We start from the raw sequence: 7,000 nt of genomic DNA, 5'->3' as shown, positions 1-7,000 counted from the left end.
CAGCTGTGAACTATCCGTCTTTACAAAAGCGGTGTTTGACTTAAATTCTCACTGAGTAACATTGAGAAAGAAAAACAAAAGCATCAAGTTTCTGTGATTGAGTATTTATGTACATGAACATAGAAATAGACAGAGGGTGGTGCCGTGGCTTAGTTGGTTAAAGCGCCTGTCTTGTAAATAGGAGATCCTGGGTTCGAATCCCAGCGGTGCCTATCACTTAAAGTGAGGGTATCTTGCCTGAACTTCTCACAAACAGCCCTACCAGCTAATTTTCTAAAGGTACACCTGCGTTTACCGTCAAGGTGTAATGATTCCACTCCAATTGAGGTTGGCTGGTTTGTTGTTCAGCAGATGTTTCATTACCATGCTTGGTAACATCCTCAGTCCAGCCTCCAATGAAGCGTCAGTGTGTTTTCCCGACTGGTTTTTAAACTCTGGGGTCCGTTGCGATGGATTGCCTCACTTCCGGGTTTCCTCCGTCGTGGAATGTGTTTGTGGTCGAGTTCAATGTGTTTATCAATAGCATGCTTCGTGGAGTGCCATGCTTCCAGGAATTCTCGTGTTTGTCTCTGCCTCGCCTGTCCCAGGATCTTGGTGTTGTCCCAGTCGAAGTCGTGGTTCTCCTTGTCCATGTGGATTGAGATGAGTGAGTATTGATTGTGTCTTTTTGTAGCCAGTTGGTGTTCATGTACTCCTGTTGTTAGTTTCCTTCCTGTTTGTCCGATGTAGTGTTTCTGGCAGTCTCTGCAGGGGATCTTGTAGATGACATTGGTCCTGTACATGGCGGGGAGTGGGTCTTTAGTTCGGGTGAGCATTTGTTGTAGGGTTGATGTGGGCTTGTGTGCCACTCTGAACACTCTCAACACATTGAACTCGACCCCATTTCCATTCCACTCCGGAGGAAACCCGGAAGTGAGGCAATCCTCGCAACGGACCCCCGAGTTTAAAAACCAGGCGGGAAAACACACCGACGCTTCATCAGAGGCTGCGCTGAGGATGTTACCAAGCACAGTAACAAAACATCTGCGGAACAACAAACCAGCTCGGCGAGCCAACCAACCTCAACACCCACAACCCGAGCTGCAGGTATACTCCAAAACCTTAGATTCCACTCCAGTTGCTTGAGCTTAACAAAACTGGCAATTTTATTTTTTGCTGTTTTCTGAACTGTAACAATTAACAATTGTAGGCTAATCAGAGAGAGATATTTTGGTAAGTATGCCAATTTGACAGATAAACCTGATAATTTCGCCTAACATTATATCATAGAAATGCATAACTAACCTAGTTCTGACTAACGGTCCATGGACGGAAAATATGAACTCTCATTCTCTCCGCAGATGCTGCCAGGCCTGCTGAGTTTCTTGGTCAATTCCTGTTTTTGTTTCAGATTTCGAGCATCTGCAGTTCTTCGACTTCTGTTAACTTGAATAATATCTGGGACAAAATAGTCCATCTTCCGGCTCCACAGCTTCTTTCCAGCTCTTGAAAATCAGTCATCACAATAAACTAGCAGCATAGAACTCCCATTCCTTGACCGAGAAGCGCCAAATCCTAACCACTAGACCAGCAGAAAGGGTGCTTCAGTCTCTCATATCTTTTCTCAACGACATTGCTTCTGATTTTTGATTTGCTATCATTTTGATTGCAGACCAGTTTCTCCCTCTCATTGAATCTTTGCAGCGTGGGGAAAAGACACCTCAGCCCATCGTGTCAGTTCTAGTCACCAAACCTCCATTTTTCTAAACCCAATTTCCAGCATTTGGCCCATAGCCTTCTGTGTTCTGATGTTTCAAGTGCTAATCTCAATGAGATAATCCCTGTAATCTCAAATATCACAACGAATGGGGGCTGACGTTTAAGTTGGTCAAACTGTGTTAAAGCCTCCCTGAGGGTCTCATCTCATTTTCACCCAGAGAGGGAGACCCACAGACACAACCCCGAGAGTGAGAGAGGCCTCAGGATGATACCCGCTCCGTGTGCTTGACGCCTACTCTATGTTCCCACACACATGTTTTTCCAACAAAAAGCAGTTTTACGTGGAACACAAGTGACTTCTCCAGACAATGAGAACCGTTACCCTGAGCTGGCATATGAAATGGAAAACGACTTGCAATAGTCCCACAGGCTGCTTAAGTGTAACATTCAGTTTCTAAAACTCACCGACCCAATCACTGCAGCTGTTGCGAGTCTGGCAAAGCATCTCCCGGGAATCTGACAAGACAGCTTCTGACACATTCCCGACTCGAACCAATTGTCAATTTGCAAGGTTAGAAAAGAAAGGAAAACGCTGTTGTCTGCCTACGAGCCAGAGAATATACAAACTTAAAACCTTCTGACTCGAATTACCCATTACCCATTACAGCACTGGCACAAATTACACTGCTGGATACCACAACTTGTCAAGTTGTGATGTTAACAGGGAGATAGACGGAAACAGGATTCACAAGCCAAACGACCAACAAAGAAAATCTTCACTTCAATGTTTCACTTCAATGGTCCCCATTTTGCAAAGCGGTGAATTTCACTGGCAAAGGAAACACATTTGACTTCAGGCGCCTGCTTCAGTGTGGCCTGGTTCTCTGCTGGAGCTTGCCATCATTTTATTCACAGTCACTGCACAATTTTATGACTCACTCCAGTGAAATGTACTTTCATACTTTGAGTCATGGTCTCTTCAAGATCAGACCCTGAACAAATTAAGCGAGAAACCACTGGTGATTTCTAGGCAATGTTTTGGAATCACACGAGTTGAACGACACCTTTATTGGTGTCGCCCCTTTACCGCAGCTTGGCGCACTAAAACAAGCTCCTGTTAGCATCAATACAGCGTGCAGCTGGAGGAACACAGCAGGTCAGGCAGCATCAGAGGAGCAGGAAAATCGACGTTTCGGGTTTACTCCCTTCTGTGAAGCCTCCTTCAAGGATGCCATACTTTAAGAAGTTGTCCTCCTCCACGAAACGTTGACTTTTCTGCTCCTTTGATGCTGCCTGACTTGCCGTGTTCCTCCACCTGCACACTGCATTGACTCCGACAGGGAAATGACGACCTAGTAGTATGATCGCTAGACTGCTAATCCAGAGACCCAGATAATGTTCTGGGAACCTGTGTTTGAATCCTGCCACGGCATATGGTGGAATTTGAATTCAATAAATATCTGGAATTAAGAATCTACTGATGACCATGAATCCATTGTCGATTGTGGGGAAAAACCTACCTCATTCACTAATGTCCTTTAGGGAAAGAAACTGCTATCCTTACCTGGTATGGCCTACGTGTGACTCCAGACCCACAGCATGTGGTTGACTCGTAACTGCCTTCTCTGGCAATTAGACATGGGTGATAAATGTTGGCCTAGCCAGCGTCGCCCTCATTCTGTGAACGAATAAAGGATCTGCAATTCTTGCTATCTCCTGTGAACAGCAGCTCTTTTTGTACTTTTCTGCAATACATCGACTGAACAACATCAGGTTATCACAGTTCCGCTTTCTCCAGTTTGAAATCCATTTTCCCTGGCATTATAATATAAAAGGGCATAACTGACCAAGTTCTGACGAACATTCAGTGGATCTGAAACGTTAACGCTGTATCTCTCCACAGATGCTGCCAGGCCTGCTGGGTTTCTCTATCAATTCCTGTTTTTGTTTCAGATTTCCAGCATCCGCAGTTCTTTGTTTCATGTCAGCTTGAATATCGTTTGGGACACAGTAAGTTACCTCACAGCCCCTTTCCTTCTCCTCATAGGGGAGGCGATCCAATCCCTGTAATCGTTGTCGGAAGAACTCATCCGGTTCACTAATGTCCTTTAGGGAAGGAAACTGCCACCCTTACCTGGTCTGGCCTCCATGTGACTCCAGACCCACAGCAATGTGGTTGATTGAATAAATGCAGCCTAGCCAGCGACGCCAGTTAATGAATAAAAGTACAATGCGTCACCAAAGCTGTCATCACTAAAAGCTAGGAGGGAAGAACTTCCACTCGATATTTCAAACCAGGGCCGTGGTTCCAAAAATACCAAATCCGAACCAGTAGACAACCAGATAACGTGCCGGAGGTGCTTGTATCATTTCTCAACGACGTTGTTATTGCCTTTCCATTTTTGCTCCTTTTGGTGACAGGTCAGTTTCTCACTGTCTTCGAGTTTTTATAGTGTGGAAAAAGACTATCTGGCCCATCGTGTCGGTGCGTGTGATCAGACATTTATCTATTTTACTCTCCGTTTCCAGCGTTTGGCCCACTGCGTTGTGCGTTCTGACGTATCAAGGGCAAATATCAATGAGATTAACCCTGTAATGTACGAACGGGACTGAGGTTTCGTGACAGTAAAACTGTGTTACAGACCACTTATGGAACTCATCCTCATGTTTAGCCACAGACACATCCCTGAGGGTGACAGAGGCCTCAGGATTACACCCGCTCCAGGTGCTTCACGTTCACTGTCGGTCCCCTCTCCGTCCCCACACATGTTTCCCCGACTGAAGGAGCTTTACATGGACCACAAGCAAGTTCTCCAGGCAATGAGAACTGTTGTTGTGAGCTCGGAAATGAAACGGACAGTGAGCTGAATGGGTCACAAAAGCTGCTTATGCGCAACTTTTCATTTCCAATCACTGCAGCTCCTCGGAATCTGACAACAAAAACGCCCGCCATACATTCCCACTTTGGAAGAACGAGTCTACTTGCAAGTGCAGAAAAAAGGTATCAGCTGCACTTGAGACAGGCAGGACTCAAACCTGCAAACTTCTGATCCGAAATCAGGCACATTATCCATTACACCACTGGCCCACAGCACACAAGGTCCATCTTGTCCGGTTGTGATGTTAACAGGGACCAAGGTGGAAATGTGATTAACGAGGTGAGCACCAGCAAAGGTAATCTCTGTCACTGCTTCACTTCAATGGACCCCACCTTGGGAAGCAGTAAATTTCACTTGCAAAAGAAACAAATTTGTCCTCAGATGCCTGATTCACTGTCACCTCTTTCTCCACTGAAACTTGCCATCGTTTTATTCAGTTACTGTGCTAGTTTACAAACCAATCCAACGAAACGTAATTTCAGACTATTACTAACCCTGAACCTTCATCAGGTGAAGTGGATGCATGTGATATATTCGCAGCAAACACCCTTTGAGATCATAGACTGAAATCGATTTCATAAAGAACCACCCCCATGTTCTCCTGAACATTTAATAAAAACGTCAGAGGCAACAACAGCTCATGTGGGATTCAAGCCTACAACTTCTTGCAATCTTAATAACTGCCTGATGTGACAATTAGACCATAAGACCAATGACACAGTCTATTGACAGCCCAGTTAACAATAAATGAGGTGCCACTCAGGCAGTGATAGTGTCCCTACCTCGGATGTAAGAGACAGAGTAAAGTTCTATCTGCTCCAGAGGTATGTAATAACATATCTGAACGTATTGCTAAAAAAAATTCTATTCCCCGTTGCATCAATGAACATCTTCTTCTCGTTCTGTCTCCCTTCCCCTGGGACAGAGCTCTCGCCATCGGCAGATGCATTAAACCATTTGGCCACGGGCAGGCAGTGCTGGAGGGTGGTATACACTTTGTCGCTGTCTCTCAAACACTGGAAGAAGGAAGGAGCAGAAGGGGTGGAATTAGACTTGCGCAGCAAGTTGTAAACGGCGATTTGGAACTTTCATCAAATGACTTTTATCAGAGGCAGACAGAAGGATGGAGAGCTGCTGGGAAAGATAGAAGTCGAAACTAGAAATTAGTCTCTTCAGCAAATTCAAATGCGATCTTTCTGTGCAGCCTGTTTGATGTTCAGAATTTGTCTGCACACAGGGCGTCCGTTCGTTTGTGACCTCCACAGCAGGAGTTAATGTCTGATACCAACAGTCTCGCGTTAAGTGAATCTGAGAGAAACACTCACGTACTGAGAGACATCCCCAACGGCCCTGAGTTGCGGGGCTGCAGACAGTACAACGCGGAAGGGAGGGTTAATAATGAGCCATTGTTTCTCCCTCACCCGCTCCGTCACAGAGACAGGGAGCGTGACGTCATAAACCCATGGCATCATTCTCGCGCAGAAAGAAGCCGTTCAGCCCATCGAGTCCACAGCGACTCCCTGCCTCTTCTATTTCTCTGTCGTTATTCACAATCGGTGATATCTGTCCCTAATAATAGTGAACTGTATCTGTGTTATGATGCAGTCTCTGACATCCTGATCCTTTTGTCATTCACGTCTGAAACAGCGTGGGGAATTACTGCCAGGCATGAAAACAAAACTGCAAGTAATGTGTTTCTACTTCATCGGTTTATTCCCATCTCAGAGAGGAAGTTTTACGATTCAGTTCGGAGCAGACCGACTGAGAACAGCAGAAGACCATTCAGACCTTCACAAGTGTATCAGTTCACCTGTGTGAACTTGGCCACGACAAACCCTAAACACTTTCATGTCGCATCTCTTTCTGCTTCTGTCCCTGTCTCACCTCCAGCTCCCTCTGACCACCCAGCTCCAAGGTCAACCCTGAGCTGCTCAATATAAACACAGGCAGATCGTGAAGCCAATCTTTACCTTGACAGCAGGTCCAGGGAATGTCAGGCACAAGGAACCGATTGAGAAGCAATGGGTTTGCACACGGCTGGGCGAAGAGACACCAGCATTGCATCTTCCTGATTCTCCCAGATACTGATTACAGGAACATGCACATTGCCAGTTATCCCCAGTCCCAATGGAGAACGTGTCTGATAGCCAAATGAGGGGAGAGTCAGTTCGACACCTTCCTGGCTCGGGTGCATTTTGCAAACGTTGTCCTATCACTTCACAAACTAAGCTGACCACAGCTGGTCATAGAGGTCTCCACCTCAGAAAAAGACCCTTCAGCCCATCAGGTCTGACCATTTGAACTCAAGGCCTTGACTGTTCTCGGAACAAAACCAAAATTGCTGGAAAAGCTCAGCAGGTCTGACAGTATTTGTGAAGAAAAATCAGGGTTAACGTTTCGGATCCGCTGACCATTTCTCAGAA

General features: G+C 45.8%; 1 non-coding gene across 1 annotated transcript; it reads left to right on the top strand.

The window, feature by feature from the left end:
• The first annotated feature begins 138 nt into the window (after window positions 1-138).
• trnat-ugu lies at window positions 139-212 on the top strand. Its single transcript has one exon. It is a non-coding gene; the product is annotated as a tRNA-Thr (tRNA).
• Window positions 213-7,000: the final 6,788 nt, after the last annotated feature.

Source organism: Rhincodon typus, unplaced genomic scaffold (genome assembly GCF_021869965.1).
Source record: "Rhincodon typus isolate 14 unplaced genomic scaffold, sRhiTyp1.1 hic_rhity00011726, whole genome shotgun sequence".
Taxonomy (NCBI): Eukaryota; Metazoa; Chordata; class Chondrichthyes; order Orectolobiformes; family Rhincodontidae; genus Rhincodon; species Rhincodon typus.
The sequence above is the reverse complement of the archived record's forward strand: the minus strand, read 5'-3'. Positions and strand labels throughout refer to the sequence as shown.